Source organism: Mauremys mutica, chromosome 10 (genome assembly GCF_020497125.1).
Source record: "Mauremys mutica isolate MM-2020 ecotype Southern chromosome 10, ASM2049712v1, whole genome shotgun sequence".
Taxonomy (NCBI): domain Eukaryota; kingdom Metazoa; phylum Chordata; order Testudines; family Geoemydidae; genus Mauremys; species Mauremys mutica.
In genome coordinates, this window is record NC_059081.1 from 14,770,558 (window position 1) to 14,798,509 (window position 27,952).

Consider the following 27,952-nt stretch of genomic DNA (forward strand, 5'->3'; position numbering starts at 1 on the left):
CTATCTCAAATGGAATTACCCACAGTTTACAACACTGGTTTAGTTTTGATTAAAGAATATGTCATAAACAGATAGTTAAGGGTTAAGGTCTCTTTTACCTGTAAAGGGTTAACATGCAGTACCTGATGACCACCTGACCAGAGGACCAATCAGAGACAGATTAATTTCAAATCTCTGTGGAGGGAAGCCTTTGTCTGTGTTCTTTGTTAGAGCTCTCTTTGGATCTAAAAGAGGCCAGTCATGTCTCCAAGTTCTCCTGGAGTAGTTCCTACTATTTAATAGTGAGTATTAATTAGAACGGCGGAGTAGTCTTTTGAGTTGATTTCTATATTTGCAATTGTGTGTTTGCTAAAGGAAATTCTTTATTCCTGTTTGCTGTTACTTTGCTTTCACTGAGAAAGAAAGGGGGAGGGGGAATTCTCTCCAGAGATTGATAAATTTAGACCCTGTATTGTTCTATCTTGGATTACAGAGACAAGTTACTTTCTTTTTATTCTTTAATAAATTCTTTTCTATTAAGGACTTGGTTGGTCTTTCCTTGGGTGGATCCTCAGGGAAAGGGGAGGGGGAGGTATCCCTCTGTAGTTAAATCCCGGTGTCTCTCCTAGGAAAAGGGAGGGGGGAGGAAGCAGGGGGGAATAGTTTATTTCTCCTGGGTATAAGAACTCCATGGATTTGGGGTTCTTGGGATCCCCTAGGATTTTGGGGAAGGATTGTGTCCCAATCCACGTAATTGATTGGGTGGTGGCAGTTTTACCCGATCTAAACTAGGATTTTAGTTTAGAGGGAAACCAAGGCAGGTCCCCACATTGGAACCCAACAGCTCTAAGTGGGGGTGAGACCTATGACAGAATAAAACAAACTTATTTAATTACAAAGAGAGAGGTTTTTAAGTGAACACAAGTAATGAGGCATTAAAGTTATAAATGGTTACAAAAATAAAGATAAAATACTTTCTAAACTTAACAAACTAGACATGTTCCAGTAACATTACTGACCAAACTCTTAGACTAGGAGCAGCTCTCAAAGTCCAATGGCTGTTTCTTTTTTTCCCCTTAGGTGAAGAGAGAGAGAGATGGGTGGGGAAAGAGAATTTGGGGTGGTTTTACCCCTCAGTTTTATAATTCAATCACCCTTTGAAATGCATTTTCCTGAGAGTGCCCCCCCACAATAAAATTCTTTCCAACAGATAGCAAGGAGACATGGAGTGTGGTGGGGGAAGTTCTATGCTGTTTGTTTTCACCTGTATATGTTGAAATGCAGATTTCTCTTGCCTTCCCTGCTTTCCATGCCAAAAAATGGCTGCTTGAAAGGTGATTGCCAATCAGCTTTGACACCTGGGTAGCGTGTCCTCTTGTCCTTTATCTTTAAGAAACAGGTGAGAAACAGGCTTGCCCGCTCCCCAGACTGTCTCCCCAGACACATTTCAATCATGATTTCATTTTATGTTCATAACTGTACATATAATGTTGCTACATATATTTCACCATATTATTGACCTGCAAGTTTTATTAATTTTCTGGTATCAGAGGGGTAGCCGTGTTAGTCTGGTTCTGTAGAAGCAGCATAGAATCCTGTGGCACCTTATAGACTAACAGACGTTTTGCAGCATGAGCTTTCGTGGGTGAATACCCACTTCTTCAGATGCAAGACTTGCATCTGAAGAAGTGGGTATTCACCCACGAAAGCTCATGCTGCAAAACGTCTGTTAGTCTATAAGGTGCCACAGGATTCTATGCTGCTTCTACATTAATTTTCTGATACCTTACAAGACACATTTTTTATTCAGAGTATTACAATGGTGTGTAGAGTGTGAATACAGGGGTGCATTCCATCACAATAAGCTTTTGTGGTATTTGGTTGAAATTATTAAAGTATATTACGCTGAGATATGAGATTGTGATTATAGGTAATTGGCTTCATTATAATAAATGAGTTGCATTAATTACTATAAAATTGGAGTACCATAAGAGTGTTTCAGAATCCTTAAGTAACAACAAATAATGTATTAAACTAAAACATTTAACAATAATTGAGACTCAAGATGCTGAATTTACCTCTTTTGTATATTTTTTGTTCTACTGCCATTTCCAAATATTTTAAGACTGGTATTGATCATAAAAATGAAAATGTGAATATCTTTTGAGTGACAAGGTGTCAATTGTCCACTTCATTTTGAATGGTTTCTTGTTAACTCCTTATGCTTAACAGTCTCTGTTCCACTTGGCACGTCACCATGTGACACTCTGATTACCTTTCCCAGACCTGAAGAAGAGCTCTGTGGAGTTCGAAACATTCTCTTTCACCAACTGAAGTTGGTCAAGTAAAATATATTATCTTATCCACCTTCTCTCTCTAACATCATGAGACCTACATGGCTACACCACCACTGCAAATATATTTTCAGTAATTTATAAATCCCTTTCAGCATTGCAATAGCTAAAGATAAAAAAAAATTGAATATAAGTAACTTTGAAAATGACACTCTTTTTTTAAAAACAGCAAAGAATCCTGTGGCACCTTATAGACTAACTGATGTTTTGCAGCATGAGCTTTTGTAATCATTTCTGCTTTTAAAATAATTTGTGACTGGACAGGCTTTAACCTAGTAGAGATTTTACTCAGGGCTTTGTGAAATGTAAGTTCTATGCCAGTGAAACAGTGTTTCCAATGAGATTACTTGGAAACATTTAGAACCCTTTAAAAACATCAGTTCAAAGGTTTCCAAATGTCAAAGATCAGGTTTAAACTTTAACATTTACACAATTCCCCTTTAATATATTTTCCTGTAATATTTAGTATAAAAATGAATTCTCTCTGTCACTCACACACACACACACACACACACACACACACACACACACACACACACACACACACACCCCCTATGTTAAAAGAATGTGAAGGCTGAGACAAAGCACAATGAAAGAAAATGCACTTAGGAGTGAAACCTGCCTTATGCCCTCTAATTCTCCAATAGGGCACATCAAGAAGGAGTTAAGGAGATGTCCTGTTGTACCTAAATATTGGAGAAAATACAGTATAGTAAGTGTCTTCCTTTACCTGTGCATTTTATTACTTTTCTCTGTTTGTGTCACAACCTTAATGTTCTTTTAATGTAGTTTTTGAGAGTGAATTATAATTGCTTTCTGTTTAGTTATCATCCTAGAGATCTTTACTCTGATTAGGTTGTCTCCCCCAAACAAAAGTGCATTTGAAGTCTATGGCAAACGCAGAACAATTAGGAGAAATACAGATGCATTTTTTTTCTGCTAGCATTAGTGTGATCCCATGAGCTCACTGCTAATGAGTCTGGATGCATTAGCAGCAGCCATAGCTGATTTTAATCTGACTCTGGGAAAGCTCTAGTTTTCATGGAGTTATATTGGTTTCCCATGCATTTCCATTGGATTGAATTTCCAATGATTTAATGTTTGCTAACGCATCCAAATACACAGAAGGGACTGGATCAAGATCCCATCCATACCTCTAGGAAATATTCACCGTGAGCCAGATCCCCCAGGACAAGTCAAGATATGCTGAGTTGACCATGTTAGAAGGGGAACTTTTCACTTGCAGCACAAATTGGGGTCACTTAACTTAGAGCAGATTAGGGGCTGCTCTAAATTTTATTGGGTAGAGTGGTCCCCTATGGATAAACCGGGATTACAAGAACACTGCGCAGTATAGCTCTGCTCCATACAACCCTTAACTATATTCTATGTCTATGCAGGAATAACTCATTGCCTGGGACAGTGGGGAAAGGGTGGCATAGTCAGGGATTTCCCCTTCCTTAGGAAAATCTTTGGCTGCCCTCTCAGGACAGCTCTCTAGCCCAAAAGGCAGGGATACAGAGGCCAGGATCTGCATGTTGGTATTCATCAGTGGGTGAAATTCATCCTTGTGCAGAGGGCTAGCATGAAGTCTGAACATCACTGAAGTTCTACCTAACTGTGTTTTGGGAGCTTCTGTGGGGTTTAAGAGATACATAGCTCTGTGGCCCTCTTTATTCTCATATGAAAAGCCTGGGTCTTATGGAAGGAAGGGAGTTTTGAGGGCGATTGAATGTAGAGGCTGTGGGTGCCTTGTGTGAAGGGATATCTGTTTTCTCTCTTCCTAGAGACTAAATATAAGAAAACTGAGTGGACACCTCAGCATTAAACAAGGACGCTAGATGTGGATGTATATATTTTTCAGGTATATTTTACAATACTTTGTAATTACATTTAAGGCTGGTCTTGCAAATCTTTCAGTACCACTGCTGAATAGGAGAATGCCTCTTTACATATCACAAATGACAAGAAGACCGGCTCATTCAGGTCTCTAGCCTCAGACTGTTTGGGATAATTACTGAGCACCTCAAAGGGCAATTAAGATAGGAGATGGTGAGGATAGATCCTAGGAGAAATGGTCAAGGTACAAGGTTGCACGCAAAAGGTCTTGTGATTTCCCTCTCTGAAGAGTATCCAAAAGGGGAACTAGAGTGTAAGTAGGATGACCCTAGGCAAAATTAAAACTCATATATCAATTTCAGGGCCTCTCATTGAACACCTATTGGTTTCAATGGGCTCTGGATTGGGCTCTAATTTTGTAATGCATTTTGTAAATCCCTCAGGGTCACAAACATCCTAAATATAAGACTATTTATAGCTCATAAACAAGGATTTACACTGCCACCAACACCTTCTGAAATGTGCATATGCCACTGAGAATAATCATGCATAATTTCTCAATTTTAATATAAAATATCTTATCAGCTGATATGACACACATCTTTTTTCTTGTAATCAAGGATAATCAAAATGAGACAAATATTAGCATATTTAATCACCTATCTGTGGATGTTGTTTTATACCTATAGAGCTTCAAGGTGAGAATGCCCTTCTTAGCGGCACAATCTTCTAAAAAGAGAATATTTATATAACAGAAAATTCACTTAGCAAGTAATTTGCTATATTCACTTTGCAATTATCTCTAATATTTGTCTTTGAAAAAGAATTCTCTTTCACAACACATCTTTTCCTTTTTCTGTATTCTGGAATTAAAACTCTATTTGTGGCATCAAAATCCGTTGCTATGGAAATTAATGCAATGACAGATTCAGCATTATGGATTCACTAGAGGAACCAGTAGGAGGTCCTGTGGGCAGGTGCCGTATGTGTGCATTTGGTGCAAGCAACTCATGGCCCTTAGAGAGCACATATGGGCTCTTGAGACCAGAATGGCTGAACTGGAGGAGCTAAGGGAAACAGGTACATAGAGAAGCTTCATAGTCTGACAGTCTTGTGTTGAGGAGGATGAAAGTCTTGGGGAAGGAGAACATCAAGCTGGAGTGGAGAGAAATGATTCCGTAGTTGGGACCCTCCTTCCAGATGATGTCATGGTATCCTCTCACACTGAGGCTACCCCTCTTGGAAGAAACCTCAGGTATTAGGAATAGACAGGTGATAGCAATGTGTATTTGGCACCAGTGCGACTGATGCTGGAATACAGTGTCCATTTATGATGTCAACAGTTTGAGAAGAGTGTTGATAAATTTAGAGAAGAGCCATGAGAATAATTAAAGGATTAGAAAACGTGCCTTCCAGTGATAGGCTCAAGGAGCACAATTTATTTTTCTGGACAAAGACAAGGTTAATGCATGACTTGATTAGTCTGTAAATACCTACGGGGGAACAAACATTTTAATAATGGGCTCTTCAAACTAGCAGAGAAAAGTATAACGTGATCCAATGGCTGGAAGTTGAAGTTAGATAAATTCAGACCAGAAATAAGGCATACATTTTTAACAGAGAGAGTAATCATCCATTGGAACAATTTACCAAGGGTCTTTCTGGATTCTCCATCACTGACAATATTTAAATTAAATTTGGATGTTTTTTCTAAAAGACTTTCTGTAGGGATCATTTTGGGGAATTTCTATGGCCTGTGTTATATAGGAAGTCAGAACAGATTATCACAATGGTCTTTTCTGTCCTTGGAATCTATGAATTCCCTGCCTTAAAATCTAACCAAGCGCCTGGAGTTCCTGCTCTGTGAGAAGTACAGAAGTGTAACCAGCCAGGAGTGAATTAAAATCCATGAGAAAATCAACAAGATGCTGCTTTAGGTTGGAGAGATATTACAGCCTTCTTGAAAGCACCCTGCATTCACTCATGCCCCAGGACTATATACAGCCCCTTTGGGACAGTTAGGACTTATACTGTGGGACCAATGGATTACATATACTCCCACCTGGTACAGTTTGGAGTACTCAGACAGGTGGGCTCAGCGTGGTCCGGCATGGCTGGTTTGTATGGTGCAGCACGCTAGCAGGGAAGACCATGCAAGTCTCTCAATTTTATTGCCCCAATCCATCTTTGTAATAATCTGAGAGTATCTAGTGAAAATTTCATAACTGCTAGTTCAACTTTTTTGTTTTAAGTTCCTGGTATCCATTCTATTTGATTGGGAGTGGGTTAGGGGAGGGAGTAGGCGTGAGTTCTGCTATTAATGGAAACATGATACAACCCCTAGGTTATAATAATAATTGTACTGCATCATAGGCCAGAAATTCCTCCAATCTGTATATTAACAACAAAGATGGAGACAAAAACATACTGGTTCCAGCTCTGGGGTTACGTCTGTCTCCGCTGCTTTGATGACAATTCTGCTGCGGGCTGCTTCCCAAACAGGTCCTCTGAGTATAGTTCCAGGATATGCTGTAGTTACTCAATCAGCATAGTCTCCTCAGTAGCCAGCAGGAAAACCAGTCACTTCTTAAGTTTCTTCCAATGGCTGCTGGCTATCCTCCAGTTCCTGTGACTCAGGGGTTATAACCATCCCTTGTTAGAAGATTGTTAGGCACCACTGTGGGACCAGGGCTCTCTGAAGCCTCTAGAGCATGGTCAAATTGCTCATAGGAGCTGAGCTCCCAGAGATGCTATTACAATCCTTGACCTTAGCTCTTGACTTGCTATCTGCACTGTCAGTCTGGTGGATCCCAATGCCTCAAGCATCTTTGAAATTTCTTTGTGTGCATGACCATTTCTTGCACTCTTACTGAAATCAAATGTTTTGCTCTCCTCACACCACAGATTTACCGGAATTCAGTTGTGTTCTTCTGGCTAGCTGGCAGTGCACTTGGTGTAGAGCTTCTTCCTATTGGTGGCCATAACTAACACAAGAGACTGTTATGTGTTTCCAGGTGAGTGGTCTGTGTGGAAAGGAAGAATTAAACATTGAGCAGCTTCATTTGAACGTGTTTGAATCAAGTGGGGTTGCTTCTGGTTCGTAGCAATCAAGTGGGACATTTTGTGATAGAAAGACTGAGAAACACAGGCCCAGGGGATCGTGGGATAGCATTGGTGAACTTTCCAGAAATGAGTCTGTGAATCAAGACTTGAGTTGATTCCACACTGCAAAATGTTGGGGCTTGGGCATGAGTCCCAGTAGGATTCCCCTGGTGGGTTCTAGGACCTGGGTCTTGAAAGCTTGCTGACCCAAGTCAGAAAAATTATTGTATGGATGGGGATGGGAGGGATGGAGGTTGGGCTCAAATTTGAGTCTGAGCCCCAGTTTGCAATTCAGAGTAGCCATACACTGTGTGCCCTCTGAAATTTCCCCACACCAGGGGAAATTTCAGCTATCCAGATCCAGCTGTTTCCTGGTGCCTTTGTCCCATCCAGAGTGGTTCAAAAATGTCAGAGGTCAGAAGAAACTCTCCCCACATTTCTAATATAATCAGGTGACTTTAGATGAATATATAGAATTAGAGGGGAAAGTTAAAGCTAAATGAGAAAGAGATCTGAATGCAGAATATTCTGAGGGACATCTGTGAACAGATAAAAACAATATCAATTAATGCAAGACACAGAATCGCTTTCTTTAATTGATTTCACAGAGTCCATGTGATGCTGTCTAGGCTATGCAAAGTGAATGTTAATATACAGTTATTAGAAATATGCAAAATGGAAATTTTGGCCATATGTTTTGGACACGCTAAGAATTCCAAGTGTTTTGGAAGGGCTATAGCATATTTGGAGCATATATTGCACCTCCACTGCATTTTTCAATGGCCAGTATATCTTATTGATGATCTCTCTGCCCTAGCAATAAACGTAAAATCAGATTTTGATGGCAATTAGTTTTGGATTGGGCCCTAAATGACATTCTATACTTCATGATGCTCCAGACCTGTAAAGACTTCCTATCCTATACAAGAAAATAGGCCATAGGAATGGACATTCTGTTGACATAGAAAAAATTACTTACAAATTCACAAGTTGACCCAAGACGACTTTAAATATGTAGCCTGTATACTTGGGGATGATTCACAGAAGCAGATTATAAATTTAAATTAATCCATCAAAAACGCTCTTGCTCTGTTGCTTAGTGCTGTGACAATTCTGCAGCACCTTTTTAAATACAGATTGGTTAGTCATGTCCAGACTGCACATTCATAGAGTTAGAAGTGGCAGAGACCTAGAAGAAATGAAAAATATGATGATCCAATCCATCCTACTGCCAATACAAACCTTCTCTGTAGGTTTAGTACCTTACCTTGGGATTTGTCCTCTCTAGTTGTACATGTCCTCTTAATGAGACTTTCACCAATTCCCTTTGAGACTGACACATTTCACTGTTTAGGAAGCTTTTATGGTAATACACTAAATTTTCATTTCTTATTTTAATTTCTTTTTGCTTAGTTATAGCCGCTTGTTCAGCAATAAATTATTTCCTCTTCCTCCTTGGTGATTATAACCTTTTATTAGATGTAATCCTCTATCACATACTTGTCTGGGTATCTCTTAGCCAAGCAATACATACTTAGCTCTCTTAAACAACAAGGAGTCTGGTGGCACCTTAAAGACTAACAGATTTATTTGAGCATAAGCTTTCATGGGTAAAAAACCCACTTCTTCAGATGCATGGAGTGAAAATTACAAATGCAGGCATTATTATACTGACACATGAAGAGAAGGGAGTTACCTCACAAGTGGAGAACCAGTGTTGACAGGGCCAATTCAATCAGGGTGGACGTAATTGATGAGGAGGTGTCAATTCCAGGAGAGGGAAAGTTGCTTTTATAGTGAGCCAGCCACTCCCAGTTCCTATTCAAGCCCAAAATAATGGTGTTAAATTTGAAAATGAATTTTAGTTATGCAGTTTCTCTTTGAAGTCTGTTTCTAAATTTTTTTTTTCAGGTATGGCTACTTTTAAATCTGTTATAGAATGTCCAGGAAGATTGAAGTGTTCTCCTACTGGCTTTTGTATGTTACCATTCCTAGTGTCCAATTTGTGTCCATTTATTCTTTTACATAGAGACTGTACAGTTTGGCCAATGTACATGGCAGAGGGGCATTGCTGGCACATGATGGCATATATATCACTTTAATAGATGTGCAGGTGAATGAGTCCCTGATGGTGTAGCTGATATGGTTGGTTCCTCTGATACTCACCAGCAATTCCACACACACCACAGAAACACTGACCCAGGAACCAATCCCTGTAACAAACCGCATTGCCTACTCTGTCCCCATATCTACTCTGGCAACACCATCAGAGGACCCAACCACATCAGCCACACCATCAGGGACTCATTCACTTGCACATTTACTAATGTGATATATATATATGATATATGATATGTGCCATCATGAGGTAACTCCCTTCTCTTCATGTCAGCATAATAACGCCTGCATCTGTAATTTTCACTCCATGCATCTGAAGAAGTGGGACTTTTACCCACGAAAGCTTATGCACAAATAAATGTATTAGTCTTTAAGGTGCCACCGGACTCCTTGTTGTTTTTGTGGATACAGATTAACATAGCTACCCCCTGATACTTAGCTCTCTTAGTCTTTAATGTCATACATTTAGTTCAGTTTAGCTGGATAATGTTTAGCTCGTTGGTGGCCAAACTTTGGAAAGGACACTCTCATTTGTGCAGATATGTTTTTGGTACCAAGAATTGAGGTAAACTTCTACCTGATCACAATTTCATCGGAATTCTCCCAGTCAGAGAGCCTGAGCATCAAGATGACTTTTCTATTACAACTCAGGAGAAAATCGTGTTCTCCTTCTTTGGATGTGAATGGCTTGGTGCAAAACAGAGCCAATGTGGCACCATTTTATGGGGTGCATGGGGTAGAGAGAAACCAAGATTTATGAAGCTTGTTCCCTTGTGTGCTATATAAGGTTTCCAGGTAAGCTGAGGTAGATATATCCCTAAACAGCTCCATCAGCCATTTTCTTCCTCACAAAGTACAGGGTGCATGTAATACAGATGAATCTCCAGCTCTGAGACTGGTGGTGTGGCTAAAGAGGCCACCCTGCTGCCTAGAGATCATTGGAAATTATTCTTTTCCGCTCTAGACCCAAAAGTGGTTGAATCCTGAGGTACAGAAAAGATGCTTGAGATGTGTGCTGGGAGCAAGATTTAGCACTAACTTCATATTTTGGAATGTTCTTTGCGCGGTACTGGTTTGTGTGTGTGTGCACACACAGAGAAAGCTGGGTTCTTGGTCTTGCCTATGGCCAAGGATTTCCCTTTGTAGAAGTGCAAATTGCTTCACCTGGTTCTTGACTGATGCAGTGGTCCCAATGGAACTGCAGCTGCTGGTGTAACATAGAGCATCCAAAAGACTGCTGTAAGGTATTGTCTATATTAGAAAAGTTGCACCAGTTGAACTAAATGGACTTTTAACTAGACAGATTAATTAATGCAAGCCCCTATTGAAGACACACTTTAACCCTTGCTTAAATTGGTTGAGCGTTCACCTATAATTTACCAGATTGTGCTAAACCAGTTGAAGCAAGGGTTAAGGTGTGCCTTCATTAAGTGTTTCCACCAGTTTAGCTAAATCAATTTAAGAACGATTTTAGTTAAACTGCTGCAACTTTTCTAATTGAGACCAGGCCTTTGGGCTTCCCTCTGTCCCCCTTTCCCCTGACCCTGGATTATGATCAGTGTTTATGGTCACCTTTACCCATCACTTTCCTCAGCTGCATCAAGTCAAAACTCAGTGCAACTGGGAATCTAGGGTTTTGAGGTTTTTGAAAGTGAAACATACTATGGCAGTGTGGAAGTGGAAAAAGGGATCAAGGGAATTTGGATGCAGACATCTTAGTTTTCAACAGAATAGTGCAAGAGTCCAGCTAACTCTAACTCTAATAATGCGAGACTTTAAGGCAGGGCCTGGGCGAGTGGGAAGCGAGTGAGGAAAACTGTAAGAGATGTTATTTGGCCTTGTGTAAGATAAGAATGAAACACAGACTGTAGCAGGAACTATTGAGAAAAGTAAGATATCAGGAAGGGATATGTATAAACAAGATGCAGCTGTTCATAATTATTGTATGCAACAAAAGGTACAAATTCTTGCACTAATTGATTATCTGGCAGAGACTGCCTAGAAAAGGGGAATCCCTGTCTGTGTGCATGTCTCCCCCTTGCAATTGCTTGAGAATAAACTGTCTCTGACATGCTGCCAACAACCTAAGAGTGAAGACTGTGTTTTTCTTCCACAGCAGTCTCCTATTTCCTCAGTGAGTGTTCATAACTCCCATTAGTGTTACTGGATATACAAGCATGCATTGAAGGGAGAACGAAGCCTCCTGTCAAAAGGAGCGGAAAGAAAGAATTAATCTGAAACTGTATAAAGTGAATTAATAGTACAGGGTGGTTTGGTGAATTAAAATGTTTATTTAAAGAACCTCTGGCAATTTATAACCAGAAGTTAAAAGTCTGTGTGCTTCTGCAATATAGCATAGAAAAAGAGATTTTTAGCCAAGATGGAACAATACAAACACCATGTTCAATGGTTGGGCTAGAGTGGTAATGTTTAAAAGTTTCACCACAAAGGCAAGAATGCTGTATTCCGAGAAAAGAGGTATTTTAAAATGAACTTTTTAAAAAAGCAGAACTTCCTAGGGTGAAGCCCTGGTTCCACTGAAACCAATGGAATTTTTGTCATTTGATTTCAACAGGGCCAGGATTTTACCACTATAAGATGAATTATAAATATCCAGGGGACTTAAAGAATTTGATTAATGCTGATGCTATTTCCAGCCCTTAGACACCATTCTGTCCCCTTATTTTTGACTCCCACAACAAAAGTTGAAATAAGAATGGAAAATAGAAACCAAATAATCTAGTCCACCAGGCACAGATACTCTTTTCATTCAAATCCCTCCTCAAAACTCTCTTCTCTTGTGAGGCCCATGCCCTTCATACTGGGGTGAAGCTCACTCCTATGCAGACGGCCAGCACTGGCCTAGGCATCATTTAAGTCCCACTTATGCTGTCAAGATAGGGCTTCGGTGCAACTAAAATGAGTCCCGTTGCACTGGGGAGAATTTCACCCACAGGTAGAATATTCTGCAAGACTCGCCCTGTCACCAATTTGAATGCATACAACCATGTGCTCTGAGATCTGCATTCTGATGGATCAGAGAATCCTAATCAATTATTGATGAGTGGTGTTAAATGATACATAACATATCAATGAGGCAAAAGCATTGCATGTAAATGCTGGAAAGGCCGATGACTTTTTTTTAAACTAGGAGATTCACATGAACTAGAATAATCTATCCAAAGACTTAGTATTTTAACAAACAAGATACTTCAATTATAACTGAATGTATTAACAATCATAAGCTTTATAAAAAAAACTAGAGAAAATTACCATCTTCTATTCTTTCATCTCCTAATAGAGTATTCTCAGTGCTTTTCATAATAGCAACTAATGACTTGTTAATCATCTTTAAAAAAAACCATATTGCAACATCCAGGAGATGTAACTCTTAAGCATTTTTTAATTAAAATATATTCTGTCATGCACGTGTAGATTTCTTTTTCTGGGAAAATGCTCTAGAAGTCAAAGTATGTCTACATGGCAATTGGGAGTTGGTATTGCCACAGGTGTAGGCATACCAGAGCTAGCTTTGAGCTAGTTAGATCAAATCTAGCTAGAATAACAGGAGCAATGAAGCCATGGCAGCATAGTTGGTGGCCATGTGTGTATGTACCTGGATGGGTGGGGAATATAGCCCATGTAGCCACTGTGCTCCCACCTATTGTTACTCAAACTAGGTTTCATCTAGCAGCTAGTTCTGCTATGTCTACACCTATGGCAATCACACTTTCTGATTGCCCTGTAGGCATATCCAAAGCCAGATGTTCAGTAATGGAAATTAGGAGGATGGACCTGAACCATGATCCAGGAGTTCCAGGTCCTCTCTGTTGGAAATCTTTCTCTGTAATGTGAAGCTTTGGAAAATGTTTCCCAGGGATTGGTAGAATTTGCCCACTTCTGTCATCACTTAAGCGGAACCCAGCCTGAATTTTCATACACTGTAGTTGTATATAATCTTTGAAAATATATGGGCCAACCATAGAGGGTACGATAAAATCAGCAGTTGGACACACAAATAGTGCCTATTTTTAGGCACTATTTTTATGCTGGTAGTTTACATTTATTGAATAGTCCAGTAAGTGGCTTACCATCCTGGCCCCAATGCATCTAATCACTTAAGCGCATGCTTAATTTCAATCATGTGACTAGTCCCATTGACTTCAAAATTAAAGCAAGTGTACTATGGTTAAGCACATGTTTCTTGTCTGAATCAGGACCTGCATGATTATCACCTTGCAGATTTGAGCCCCAAATTTAGGATTAGGTGCCTTGATTTAGACAGCTAAGTTTTGAAAACTGGGATCATGACATAAATTAGGTTGTGTCAAACAGAGGGGAATTTATCAACAATGTTGCTAACACTCAGATGTTTACAAATCGTGAATCAGGCCCCAAAAATAATTATTGGCTTAAATTTCTAACACTTCAAATATTTTTTTATTATTTCTTTATTAGTATTAGTATTTATTACTTTTACATTTTGTTTTCTTGTTTCTGAGCCTTCAGTCTACATACAGTTCACATTTTCAAAGTTTTGCAGCCATAATGGCTACAAACTTTAAAAAAATAAGAAAGCTGAGATTTATATATTCATATGATGTCAGGTGCTGGGGCTTACAGAAACACTCAAATGAGACTCATAATAAAATCAGAAGAGTTGATAAAGCTGCGTCAGATAAATTCATAATTGACCAAAAACTTAGACCAAAATGTAAAGTGAACCCAAGACCTTTTTGTTTGGTTAACTTTTGTTACTACTTAAAGAAAAAAAAAGTGCTTGTTTTTGACCATCAATGGAAGTACTAAATCACAATAGTGAAATCTGTCATCATGGTATTTATGGCTTGGGAGATCTGGTGAGAGACAGCCTAACCTGAATTTAGGGCCTGATTTTTCAGACCTAGGAAATGAACCCTTCAAAGTCTGAACCAAAGCAAATCTCTGGAGGTTCACCCATGATTAGTTGTTGTGACAAGGTGTGACAATCCTACATGTAATGGGTTACTGGGTTCCTGCATTTCACAGGGCTGATCAGAGCATGGTTATAATAAAAGGGAAAGAGAAACTGGCATAGGAGATTACCATAGGGTAGGTCTATACTTACCGCGCGGGTCGACGCGGAGAGTTCGACTTCTCGGAGTTCGAACTATCGCGTCTAATCAAGACGCGATAGTTCGAACTCCCCACGCGCTCCGGTCGACTCTGGAACTCCACCACTGCCAACGGCGGTGGCGGAGTCGACCTTGGAGCCGTGGACTTTGTTCCCGCGGTGTCTGGACGGGTGAGTAGCCCAAACGAAGGTACTTCGACTTCAGCTACGCTATTCGCGTAGCTGAAGTCGCGTACCTTAGTTCGACCCCCCCCCTTAGTGTAGACCAGGCCATAGAGGATGGGTGTGCCCTGTCTCCTCCCAGCTGATGGAAGCTTGAAAATCCTCAGGTGATAATTACTCCCTTTTGCCTCTCCCCCTGTGTCGTCGTGAGATTCTGCATGTGCTTGCTTCTTGTGTGCTTGCTTCTTGTCTGTCCTACTATCTGTCCATGGGCTGCCTTCTGCCTAGACTACTACAGAGGGGTTGGTTGGTTTGGTAGAGGGGGATTGTGGTTTGGGTGGGTGCATGGGTGGGGGGTACTGATAGCAGTAGGCTGGCAGGCTGCAGTAGTAGCAGCCTGCAATTTGCCTGCCCTTGCCTGGCTGCTGGTTCTGCAATGCTTTTGCTTTTTTTTTTTTAATTATTATTATTTTATTAAAAGCTCAGCTGTGGCCAGAGGTCTTTCTTTTGGTGCATCTCTGGTGGTGTTACACCTGCACCAGCCGGGGGAGGTCTGTTGGGGGAACGGGATGCAGAGGGCAGAGGGATGCAGTCTGTGGGGGTTTGTGTGGGGGAGGGAGGAGAGGGTAGCTCAGCTGGGGGGACTGCTTGTGGTGAGTCGTGGGGGGGATTGGGGATGGGCATGGCCAGGCAGGGGCTCCACAGGGCTGGGGGGGGAGTGGAGTGGCACTGTGCCACCATTGTTGGTCAGTGACTCTTGGGGCATTTCTGGTGGTGTGGTACACCTCTGGGCGGGGCGGGGAGTATTTTGGGGGTCTGGTGGTATGATGGCTGTACCGGCAATCGGCCGATGGCACTGTGGGCATGAACCTGTGGCAACCAAAATGGGACTGGCTTGTTTTGAAAGGCAGTGCAACTTTGTTATCTTGTGAGAGTTGGCAACCTTTGACTAGTTTGAATTGAATTGTTCTGGTTCTGAGTTTGTGCATTTGGAAATAAAACAAGCCCTGAAGAAAGACATCAGAAGAGACCTCAGTTGGGACATTACTTTTCCTTCTGCAGCTGGTGAGGCTACATACTGGCTTACAGTTGTATGCATACTTTATGCTACACTGATTATTACATACATTGGAAACCTGGACTAGTGATTTCAATCGCTGCAATGGGTTCTGGTTTTGGCTCTGCCACTGATTTACTGTGTTACCTTAACAATGTTGTGCATCAGTCATATAGGGCTAATACTACCTCATGGGCTTGATTTAATAACATTTGTAAGTCATTTTAGGATCCTCAGATAGAAGGCAATAGAGAAGAGCAAAAAAGTATTACTTTTTTTTAACATTATTAACATTAAAATTTTATCACACATTGTTTTTCACTTCAGTTATCACTATCTAAGCTCTTAAATTATATTTATTCATATAGATATTAAATATCATACAGACATCTTTAACCGGCCATGTTTTTGTCTAGACATTGTAATCCTTAAAGCAATAGTAGCAAAACATAGACCAAGAAATGTAATTGTATTTATTTAACTAGTCCATGGACTTTAGGAGGAGGAAAAGGAAGAATCACAGCGATTGTTATAGCTCCTTCCAAAACCACCATCCATTACTGTATCTAAGCTGCCATTGATTATTTATCAAGTGGTTGACTCAAGAAATAATACATATCAACAAGCAAGTCTTTGGATGGTATGGAGTGATTGCTACCTAATGTATACTGTAATTACCCAAAGGCAGACAGATTTGAAAAATGAACACATGGGCCACATGCATGAGAAGGTCACACTGAGCAATTATTTTGCTTTACCATAACCTTTCACTAGAATGTGATTACCTGCCAGGGAATATATATAGCTGTGATCACTGATGTCAGAGAACAGCAAATAGGCCTGTGCTTATGACTTCTGCAGTGATCAAATGATTTGTCCAAAGTTTCTCAAGTGCGTCAAGCATTCAACAGTAAATGGGAGGCATTGGAGAACTTTGTATGAGATAACTCCTTTCCCTGTGGCAGCAAGGCTTTTTAAAAGATGGGGATAAAAAAGACCTGGTAAGTAGGCCAGATGACAGAGTGTGAGGTGGCAGTTATTGAAAAGCTTAGGCAAAGAGGTAGATCTTACAATGTTCTCAGATCAGATTGTGGCAAGGCTGTAGCTTGTGCAAATTTCTGGCGATAGATTAGTAAACTACAGAAATGAGGGCCTGATAGTGAAAATGACCTGCCCTTGCTCTATAGATAGATGTACATTATTTAATATACTTCCTAAAGCCTGTTTTTAATATAGAGCTTGATTGTGTAAGTAAACGTGGTTCAATTTTGCTAAAATTGTTACCCTTTAGTTAAATAACCCAAAAGATCTCTACTATGAGGAAGTGACTATAATACTTGTATAATACGCTAGCTAGCATATATTGGTCAACAGCCACCACACTTATCACCTTGATAATTGTTATAGTGACACCTTTGCCAAATTAATATTTGAAGGAGTGGTGAGAGCCTTTATATGTGATTTAAAGTGCTTTGCCAAGCTGCATAAGTGGCAATATATAATTAACACAGCTAAAATTAATACATCTGTATAATAATATAAAGCTTTAAATGCAACTTGTCTCTAAGTGTAAGAAATGGAGTATTTTAAGATTCCAATCATGGATGAGGTCTTGGAAGCCTTGTTCTTCCTTCTGCATGTCCTAGCTAATCTAAATAATCTTTTCTGTCTAGTAATGTTTTTAAATTTAAAGTAAGTGGATTAATATGCATGTTAAAAACTGACAGGTGAAATTTCAACTTCATCCTGGTATTGGAGCTCACTTTGGATAAAACATTCATTTTTGAAAAACTGGGATAGGCATTATTACAGGGTGTCCCACAGTGCTACATACCTGAGGAATAAAACAGAAATTTGGAATAGTGACATTACCAGTGACACTGCCATATATAAATTCCTTGCAATGAGTTATTACACAGTACTGTCTATCCATATTATAGGTCACTCTTACTGCAGGTTATCACCATTTGATAAGCTTCACCAGGCAGGAGATAGGAGCGGCTAGCTTCTCTGTCTCATGGTACTGGTCCAAGCCATCATGGCTACATACTGGAGATACGATGCCAAAATCATCGTATCGGCATACATACTGATATCCCTTAATGGAACAACAAGCTGTGTACGGTTTTCTCCAGGTTTGTGTTGCTGTGTGATACACCAATAGTTGCCATCTTCTACGTAAACTGTTGAATGGACAGTAACTAAATTATCAAAGATTGCTGTGTCAGGATTCGATATATGCTGTGATACCATAAAAGAAATGTCCATGGCATCAGACACTGAGCAAGATTGTTTTGAATATATGTGCCTTGATTAGGATGCAATGTCACTGAAGCCAAATTATGAATGGTACTGAAGGAGATCTATCTACACAATTTAGCACATTGCCAAGTTGCCACTGTTTCTGTTATAAATGGAGGACAATACAATTTAGCTAACTGTTTTTCGCTAATAAGGTTAGGCAATTTCCCCTTTTCAGTGTTCCCTAATGAGTTGGTTCTGGTATTTAAGATGTAATTCCCATAAAGCAGTGCAAATAATTTCTTTACCTGTTCATAACTTGTTGTGATTAATTTATTAAGTTTGCTAGTGTTTGGCTAAACAGTTTAGCAATGTTATGCATATTATGTACCACATACTCTTTTTTGTTTTGTTTTTATTTGGATTTTTTTTATTAGCTACACCCTCAATGCCATGAACAATGAGTTTAGAGATGCTCAAAATAGTTGTTTTTTTAATATTTTGTTTCATGCTGTCCCTGTTCCAACAGCCATTCCAAATACTAAAAATTCTGCAACTTAACCAATAATTTCATCTAGACTTTGAAGTATCCTACTTTGAAAGGTACGAGACTCTGGAATAGTGTTTTCCCCAGCCATTGGGTCTAGTGCATGTTCCATAAGAAGCTATTATATTACCAAAAAAGTATACAGTAACGATACATTTCCTTTTAAATAATCACCAAATTAGCCACATTACAATGAGAGAGATTTAAAACCTGAATTTGTTCCCAAATTGCCTGATGATTTGTCTGCATGCCAAATGGATTACAGGAGTGCCCTTCCTTGTTGCAGTTACCTGTTTGTGGGCCACTCAATTTTCAGTCTGTCCCTGCCAGCCTAACTTCTATCCCTCTTGCTTGCTGCACTTTGTCTGACAATCTCCTAGTCGTCCTGTCATTTATATATAAAAATTTGCCAGCATATATTGTTCAATATTCTGAACATAAGTAGGGTTGAGTGAACAGTAAACAGCAAGGTTAAGATTCTGTCACAGGTATTTTTAGTAAAAGTCACGGACAGGTCACGGTCAATAAACAAAAATTTTGTCTCTGACTTTTACCAAAAATACCTGCGGGTGGGGGGAGACACAAACACAGACAGAGTGCTGCTGCTGCAGCTTGCAGCTGCTCCAGTCCTGCTGCTGCTCCAGCCCCAGGGAGGCTGACCCAACTCCAGCCACTGCTCTGGGGACCTCTGCTCCGGTGGACCTGAGGCTGGCCACAGGTCAGCTGTTTGGGTGGCCCTGGGGCTTGCTGCTGACAGCTGCTCCAGCCCTGACCCAGAAGTCACGGTGGTCCCAGAAAATCACAGAATCCGTGACCTCTGTGACAGAATCATATTCTTAATAAATAGCAAACAAATCTAAAAAATGTACCTCCTTGGGCCAGATTTTCAACTTTCAATGACAGAATGGTGTAGAAGGTTCTTATTATCAGTCCTCCTTCTGTTTGTGGCATATCAAGTGTGTGGGTTGGGAAACTTAATCTTTTCAAATTTATTCTTCTAGGAATTAATCATGAATATTCTAAATTCGAGCTGTATTGCTTAATTGTGGTTAGTCAGATAAATAAATAACATGGTATTGGTATTAAGACTGTCCCTTATGAGTAGTGATGCCCAGTGGTCCCAGTAGGTTAGGTAATTGTTATATCCATGTAACTGGGAGTTCCTTAAATCAAAGCTTCATACTGAAGTACCGTAACAAAACCAGGTGATGTAGGCAAGAGGTCCAGAGGCTAGATAAACCATAGACACACTTGGGGGGAGGGGGGGTTGAACTAGAATCATGGTTCCTTAGCTCCAGAGAAAACACAAGTTCCATTTATATGAGTTAAAGGAGTACTGATGTAACTGCCACTTGTAGTAGTTTCCTTTTCCTCCCTGTGGGCTAGCCACTGGAGGCCAATATCATAGACACATACACAGAAAGGCAGTGCATTGCAACATATACCTATGTGCTTTATTGATCATTTCTGCACTGTAAGGGAATTTGCACAACACTGTAAACAATCCCCAAATTCCGTCCCAGAATGCTCTACACTGAGATTAAAACTTGGGACTTTCTCGTCTTTGATTGTTCCAAACAGCTACTCATGGATCTGGAGGGAATATCCCCAGGACCATGTACTACTCAGTTGGAAATATGATTGGCACATGTAATTGGGTTTTGAGAGAAATGCTGCTTTCACTTTCTTAAAGTAAGTGGAAAAACACCAGACTGCATTTAACTGATGGTAATAAAAGAGATGAGGGTAAGAAACAAAGTTCCTAGTCAGGGTGACTTTCCCTTGACAGTAACTAAAGATCTTATGCTAGAGCAGCAGTTTTCTATAGTAGCCAGAAGAAATATCATCAATGTAATGCTTCTTATAGAAAGATTTGCATTCAAGAGTTAAAACTCCTTACCATGCAACCACAAATGAGTGACTGAAGAGGAAAAAGGTATTCACTGAGAATCAACGTTATATGTTTAAAGGGATTCAACACTATAATATTTATATTCAATTATTATGGAAATGTAAGGGAGGCAGACGCAGGAGTCCAAGTACAGGACCTTCTGAGGGTTGTGCAATAATGAACAATGTAGAATAATATTCTGCAGCTGTTAAATGAGCAAATAAATCACTGGCAGAGCAATAGTACAGTGCTAAACAAATTACTGCTGTTAGGAGAGAGCTTTACTCTAAAGTCAATCTTATTGGCTACTCCAAATAACAAACCAGGAAAAAGTTTAGCTACAGCGAAAGATATATGGGGGAATGGGAAGGTTCTACAGAGATCACAAAATGGTGGATGAGACGTTTAGAGAGCCCTGCGAGAGCTAAGGATAGGAAAGGAGAGATTGCATGGGCTGGAAAAGATACTGCCTCCAGAGAAGAAATCAATCACATTGTGTGGAAACAAAGAAATCTCAGGCCGACGACGGACAAGGAACTACAACATGCAATGTGTTGAAAAGTAGGAAAAGTTTGCCAATGGCTCAATGCTCGGAATGGTGAATGCTGAAAGTAACAAATGAAGGGCAGAATACAGCCAAACAAGAGGACAAACTTGCAAGTGAGTAAATAGACAATTCAAAAGACATGAAGTTTCTATAGCAGACAGATGGAGCTGATATTAGAAAAGGAAAGCAGCAAATGGAAATGGGTGGAGCACCTGAGCGTCAGTTTTCTCTCCAGAGGAAGAGTTTTAGGAACAGTCATTTTTTTTAAATGGAATTGGCAAAGCAGATGACAAACTAATATTAGAGCAACAACCGTCTTTTATTCACTTATAGCAGATCTTGTCAGCGTGCAGAGAAGATCTCCGCCCTTCAGTGAATCATTGGTGTCTAGCACACCAGATGCTTAAACTGATTAATTTGTATTAACTTGGCCAATATGTTTGACGGCTTATGCTGCCTATTGCAATGAGCTATTCAGTACAGGGAAACCTGGATTTCCTGTGCAACAGATTGGTGAGATTTATAAATAATTGTAGCAGAGAGTTGTGTTTATGTGATAGGAATTAGAAACAGGCCTCAGCTACGCAGATGTGGATCCTGAGTTTCAGCCTCCCACTCTAATTAGGATCCAGGGATTTGGTTCAGCCCCTTAGAGGGAGGGACCAGCTGTAAAATTCAGATCTGGATCTAAATTTGGAATTGACCTCTGCCAAAGTTCAGAAGCACTAGGAAATGAGATTTTGATGTAGGCTCATTTCTAATAAGAATATAATTTTTAGGGACAGAAGATCCATGTATATTTAGCTACTTTATTTCTTTGATTTAACAGATACAGTCCACAGTGGAGATTACATGAAAATACTTGACTAACCAGTTGAAAACTGTATGCTGAACAATGAGTGTCTATGTTCTGTGGACTAGATTCTGATTTCTGTTGCATTGGTGTAAATCAGTAGTTGATAGAAGTGCTTGAGATTTATGCAAGTGGAATAGAGATCAGATGTATTTTTATGATTTGTAATTCCATACTATTCTTTGTATGTTCTTTAGTGACAGCCATTAGTGAGTCTGGTATAATTCCCAATACTCAACTAAAAAAATTAATAGAAAATTCACCCCAGACCAGGGCCTAAGTTCTGAGAATTGGGTGAATATTTATTCCTGATGGTTTTAAATAGTTTAGCACATTTTTCCTGTATTTTTCATTTTTCATTTGAATCGCAGAAGCAAATGTGCCAAAACATAATGGGATTTACTGTTCTTGCAGTTTTTCTCACTGGCAGAAAGTGTATGAACATGCACATTCATACACATAAGTGTGGAGAGACAGCACAAGAGCCTATTCTATGAATTTCAGGTTTACAGAAAAAAGAAGTTAACACAAACATCTGAAATTGTAGAATGCTCATCCAAACCAAAGCCAAAAGCTTGATCATATGAGGTTCAGTGAGCATACCTTTTCACACCTTCTCTATGGCTGTACCATGGGTTTTCTATATTGTGTCTGATCCATTCCTTGTATCACATTTTCATGCATTTTAAAATATCTTATCTTAGTGCTTCAATTTCTGCTTTGTAGTAACCCTGAGAGTCCTGGATAGAGCCATCTGGCTCTGATCTCTTAACTTTAATTCCTTTATGGAGTCTTTTGGAGAGATCGACTTTTCAATATTTCACCCCCTTTGGAAAGGCGGCTTCTTTCCTCTCTCCCAGGTATCAATTTCTCATCTTCCCCTATAAATTCCGAAGGAGAAAATTAATTTTAATGGTATTATATGGTCTCAAATAAAACATTCATTTAGTTAATGTAAAATCATGGTTTCCACTAAAAATACTTTAAAAACAAGTATTTAAAATCCTTTGCAGCTGACTCATTTGTTCTCCTGTGGAGGGCAGACTTGTAGCTGTGATATGGAATACACAGAGTTCTGTGATATATGCTGTCTGGAAGAGAATAGACACAGCAAGAAATAATGGCTGAGTTCTATGTGTAGAGTGTTGAAATCAATGAAGAAACTTCAGAAGCCTCTGAAAAAGAAATTGTAATTGATGAAAAAGCCACTCTAGATGTGAAAAACCTTATAGATCTGATCCACCGTAAAGTGAAACTGACATGGCAAATAGAAATGAAAAGTTGACTGGTGGGGCTGGATGACTCAAGAGGCTTGTAACTGATAGGAGACATTGGCCTCTAGGTCACTGCTTTTAAATGTGTGCAGATTCACAAATTGCTATTGTGCAAAAGTCATTAATGTGCTGGGAGTGTTAGTCTCCCAAGGCCAACACCATAGGAATAACCATAAGTTTTGGGGTGTCATTAATTTTAGCACAGGTCAAGGATTTAGGCCACAATCCAGCAAAGCATTCAATCACCTCTTTAAGATAATTTTATAATTAGAGCTGGGCAACATTGTTTGGATTAGTAGTTTATTTGCCAAAAAATGCAGTTTACTGAAACTATCTGTGAATTTGACGTAAATATGCTGAATAATTTTGGCCACAAATATTGGAGAGAGAGAGGGTGAGAGGGAAGCGGTCTGAGGCACCATTCACAAACCAGGAGGAGAAGGGGCTGCCTGTGTGCATCCCCCCCCAATACTCTCAAGTCTACAGAATTTCCCTGTCATGCAGGAGACCCAGGTTTAAGTCCCCATTCTGCCTGATTCAGAGTATCTTTTACACTGCATATGAGGGCTCTAACCACTGGATTATAGGTTTTCTGGGTGGCTGTCTCTTGTTGAAGCTGTTCCACTTTGTGTAAAAATAATTAAGTCATTGGGCCAGACAGAGAGAGACTCTATAGCCAAGTGGTCAGGGCATTCCCTTGGTGAGGGGTACCTGGGATCAAGTCCCTGCTTCAATGAAACTTTAATGATTTATACACGGTGGCGCAATTTCAGCAGGAGAGACTGAGCCCCACCATTTAAACATACCTATCATTCTGCAGTTGTCTGAACAAGAAGTCAACCTTTCTCTCTATCAGATTCTTATAATGTGCCAGTCGTTATGGTGTTCAAGTACTTCTCTTTCAGACATACTTTGCAGGTTCAGGGTCTGAAATAGAGGTACTTGAATACTATAGTGCCAAGCACATTATAAAAAAAACAGATAAAAAAGGGGGGGGGGTTATTTCTTGTTCCAAATGACTGCAGAATAATATGTACATTTAAATGTCAATAATATTAGAATTCACTGGGTTTTTATCAGTGTTTGTGGGGAAATGGACAAGATAGTCTGGTAGACAGTGAGTGGGACTGGGCAGTTGGGAAATCCTGCCTTCTGTTCCTGGTGCTGCCAATGATTTGCAAAGTGAACTGGAGAAACTCATCCAAATTCATCATTGGCATGAACTCATGCAACTCTTGTTGTCAACAGGAGTTGCACCTGTAAGCTTGCTGTGTTTCAATTTCCCCATCTGTAAAATGTTAAACACCTGAGGGGTGTGTGGTAAGGACTGATGAGCTAATGTTTATCTCATGCTTTGAAGATATAGTTTTACATAAGTGCCAAGTATTTTAGGTAAAAGTAAGATTGCAGGCCAGATTCTGGGGTGTGTATCTACTGCACAGAGCTTGGGTCAAGGAATGGTGTGCAGAGATTGGTTGTTAGATTAACCCTTCAGCAATTGGGGTAATGCAGGAGTATCCCAGCCACAGCTTTTTTTCCTGTGGCTAGGCACCCTTTTTTCTCTGTTGTGGCGGTGGTCAGTGAGGGTGGAGGTGGCTTTATGCCATTGGAAATCCACCTTACACTATGGTAAATCTCCATGAAGTTAACAGATTACACCTGGGACAAAGCAGCTGCACCTTACCAGAGAATCTGACCCAAGATTTTTATTTTATTGTGGCCATACATCTTTATATAAACTGTACAGGAGACCTGTAACTTCAACACTTACGAAACTAAATCTAGGATAGCTAGAACTGACTGGACGTTGAATAGCTTGTGTTTGCCAGGGTTTCAAGTCAGATGGCTGGAATGATATGCCAATTAGAAGACTGGTGCAATGATAGACTATTTGTACCTATTGTCTAGCAAAGTTGAGCATAAGTCTGCGGACAGTTGTCATGCCTGTCAAGTGGAGAAGATCATTATTGCAAGCAACTGAGTGGCACTAAGCAAAATGATAGGGGACAATCCAAACCTTGTAGAGGTAATGAGTAATGTGTAGAGTATAATCTGACAACAGGATATGGATGTGACGATGTGGAAGAGTTGGTTCATATCTCATGAGATTTAATGTAGGCAATAACCATTATTAGGCACATCGTGCTCAGCACACTACATGAAGAAGAAATCCTAACCCCTCCACAAAGAAAGGACCAATTATAAGAAAGATGCTTAATATTTGGCTTGATAAGGGCATAAGGGGTTAACTTCATCTCTGCATGGTGTCAAGTATCAGAGGGGTAGCCGTGTTAGTCTGGATCTGTAAAAGCAGCAAAGAGTCCTGTGGCACCTTATAGACTAACAGACGTATTGAAGCATGAGCTTTCGTCAGATGCATGTACGTCGAAGTGGGTATTCACCCATGAAAGCTCATGCTCCAATACGTCTGTTAGTCTATAAGGTGCCACAGGACTCTTTGCTGCTTTCATCTCTGCAGTCCACTTTGTCTACTGCAGACTTTCTGCACCTTCCCCAGAAGCATCTGGCACTGGGCACAATTGGAGACAGACCACTGGATGAGATGGACCGCTGGTCTGATTCATTATGACAATCTCTGTATTCCTACGTACTTGATTATGTTGGAGAGGTGAAACTGATAGAAAGGCAGACTTGCCTTCTCAATCTGCAGAAGAAACACATTAGCTCATTGTTTATAGTGCAATGCTTCTCTGGTACGACAATCTTTCTACCTGTTCAGTTTGTATAATATACAACAGAGTATCCTACAGACAGAGGTCAGCAAGCTTAAACTGAAGAAGCAAAAGTGTGGACTTTTGCTCAAACTAAGCAGTTACATAAACTGCTATGTACAGTGTTACTCGTTTCTGAATCCTGATCAGGGTGATTAATGGCCTAGCAGTTTTCACAGGGAGATAGCTGTTTGCATGACAGCATTTGACAAGAAGTGGTCAGCATTTGGTAATTTAAAAGATAAAGATAAATTCAGATTACGGCTTGTGCTTTCAGCCCTTTTCCTGAGATTAAAACAGCCAATAATGGAATAAATTTACTGTACAAACGAACTTAAACCACCCACAATTCATGTACTGCAATATCAGACATGACACAGCGAGCCCTCTGTGGCTCATGCAGAAAATGTAAGGGTCTCATTTAAAGCTGTAAATGAGAAAAGGAAAGGAATTCAAAGGAAATCTTGGCATTCTTTTTTGAACTTGCCCTATTCTGCCTACAGGAAGAATGAAATTATATGGGCTATCACCCACAGGGTCATATTCATCCAAGAGGAGGGGAGGTGCCAAGTAAAAGGTTCATCACTTCCGTCTATAAAATGTGAATCCTTTTGCTGCTGAATATGAAGACAGCCTGTGTGCAAGGCTTGTGTTGTTCAAAAGGATAATTTTAGAACTATGATTTCAAAGGGATGTCATGGAGCTGTCCTGGAGATAAATTTTTATTATAGTAGCTCCTAGGGTCCTCATTTGGCTAGGTGCTATACACACAACTAAAAGATGGTCCCTGCCTCAAGGAATTTATCATCAAATTCTAAGACAAGAGACAACAGCAGGATTCAGACAGATGGGGAGCACAAAGAAGCAGAGAAATAATATGGCCAATGTGATAGGCAGTAGTCTTGGCACACCAGCTGCGTAACTGTAGTCAAGTAATTGTCACTCCTGGTTTTTATGAAGTGCTTGTTTCTGATATATAGCACAAGCCCCAGTCCTGATTCTTTGAGCAAAGCTGGAAGGGAAAGGCTTTACTGCCAGAAACTATGAATCTTTACCACCAGCCGGGCCAGCCTTAGGGAAAATAGCAACCTCGACAAACTTGTATTTTGGCTCCCCTGGTCCCAGCTGCCTTCCTAGGCTCCCCGTCGCCCCAGCCCCCACTGCCTCTTCCTCCACCACTCATTGCCCCCAAATTCCCTTCCATGACCTTGCACTCCACGCCCACCCTGCTTCTTGCCTCTTCACCACAGCACCTCCCTGACCACGCCACCCCTGCATAGGGCCCATTTTGCCCTGCAGTGTCTCACATCTGGATGCCATGGTGATGGGCATCATAAGAAACCCCACAGCAGTCACTTTGACTCCCCCAGCCAGTGCTACAAGGAACCCTCATCTAGTCTTGAGCAGGCAATCAAGACAATGTAGTAGGCAGTCTTCTGCCCTTTGACAGGGTGAGCGGGCACTTCGACAGGGGGAGCGGGCACTCCTGCACCTCCCAAATTCTCCCACTCAGCATGGCATCCAGCTCCTCTGCCAGAGCCCCAGAGGGTCAGCAGCCCAAGGAGAGGTACAGTGACAGGAGGGCACCAGAGGAGCATGGTGCCCTGAGAGCTCCAGAAATGGGGGAGGGACCCAGAGATGTAGAGAGATAAATTACATTGGTGTGGGGATACCAGGGGGGCAGTGACATGAGGGTTCCAGGAGGGCAGATCTCTCCCCACCCCAATATTGTGAATCCCCAATATTCAAGTACCCCTGCCCAGTCCCAGGGAAGGTAGGTTATTGCGGGAGGGGAAGGCTAAAATGCTCCAGTGCACTGAAGGTAGTTAGGGTGGGTGGTAATGGTGGAAGGTTGGCTCCTGAAATAGCCCCACCCCCCTGCATCCCTTTGGGATGAATAAGAAAAAGGGGGAACTCCTGAGAGCTGGGGAGCATGGGGAACTGTGGGGTCCGAGTGGCATGCAGGAGGGGGAAACTCAAAGATGTGAGGGACACCCTGAGAACTGGGGAGAATGGGGGGGGCTGTGAGAACTGGGAGGCTGGGATCTGTGGGGCAGAGGGAGGTGCCTCCTGTGAGCTGTATGGGCATGGAGGGGGGCTGGGAGCTGTGGGCACAGGGAGGGGTCCCTGGGTGCTGGCAGGG

At 40.7% G+C, this 27,952-nt stretch overlaps 1 long non-coding RNA gene across 1 annotated transcript in view; it reads left to right on the forward strand.

Moving 5' to 3' along the window:
* Positions 1 to 221: 221 nt before the first annotated feature.
* The window catches only part of LOC123378411, a 349,709-nt gene continuing 321,978 nt past the window's right edge, over positions 222 to 27,952 (forward strand). Inside the window, exons 1-4 of the long non-coding RNA XR_006582596.1 lie at positions 222 to 281; positions 2,981 to 3,045; positions 4,121 to 4,197; positions 7,077 to 7,186. This is a non-coding gene — a long non-coding RNA (uncharacterized LOC123378411). The remainder of the gene's footprint in view (positions 282 to 2,980; positions 3,046 to 4,120; positions 4,198 to 7,076; positions 7,187 to 27,952) is intronic.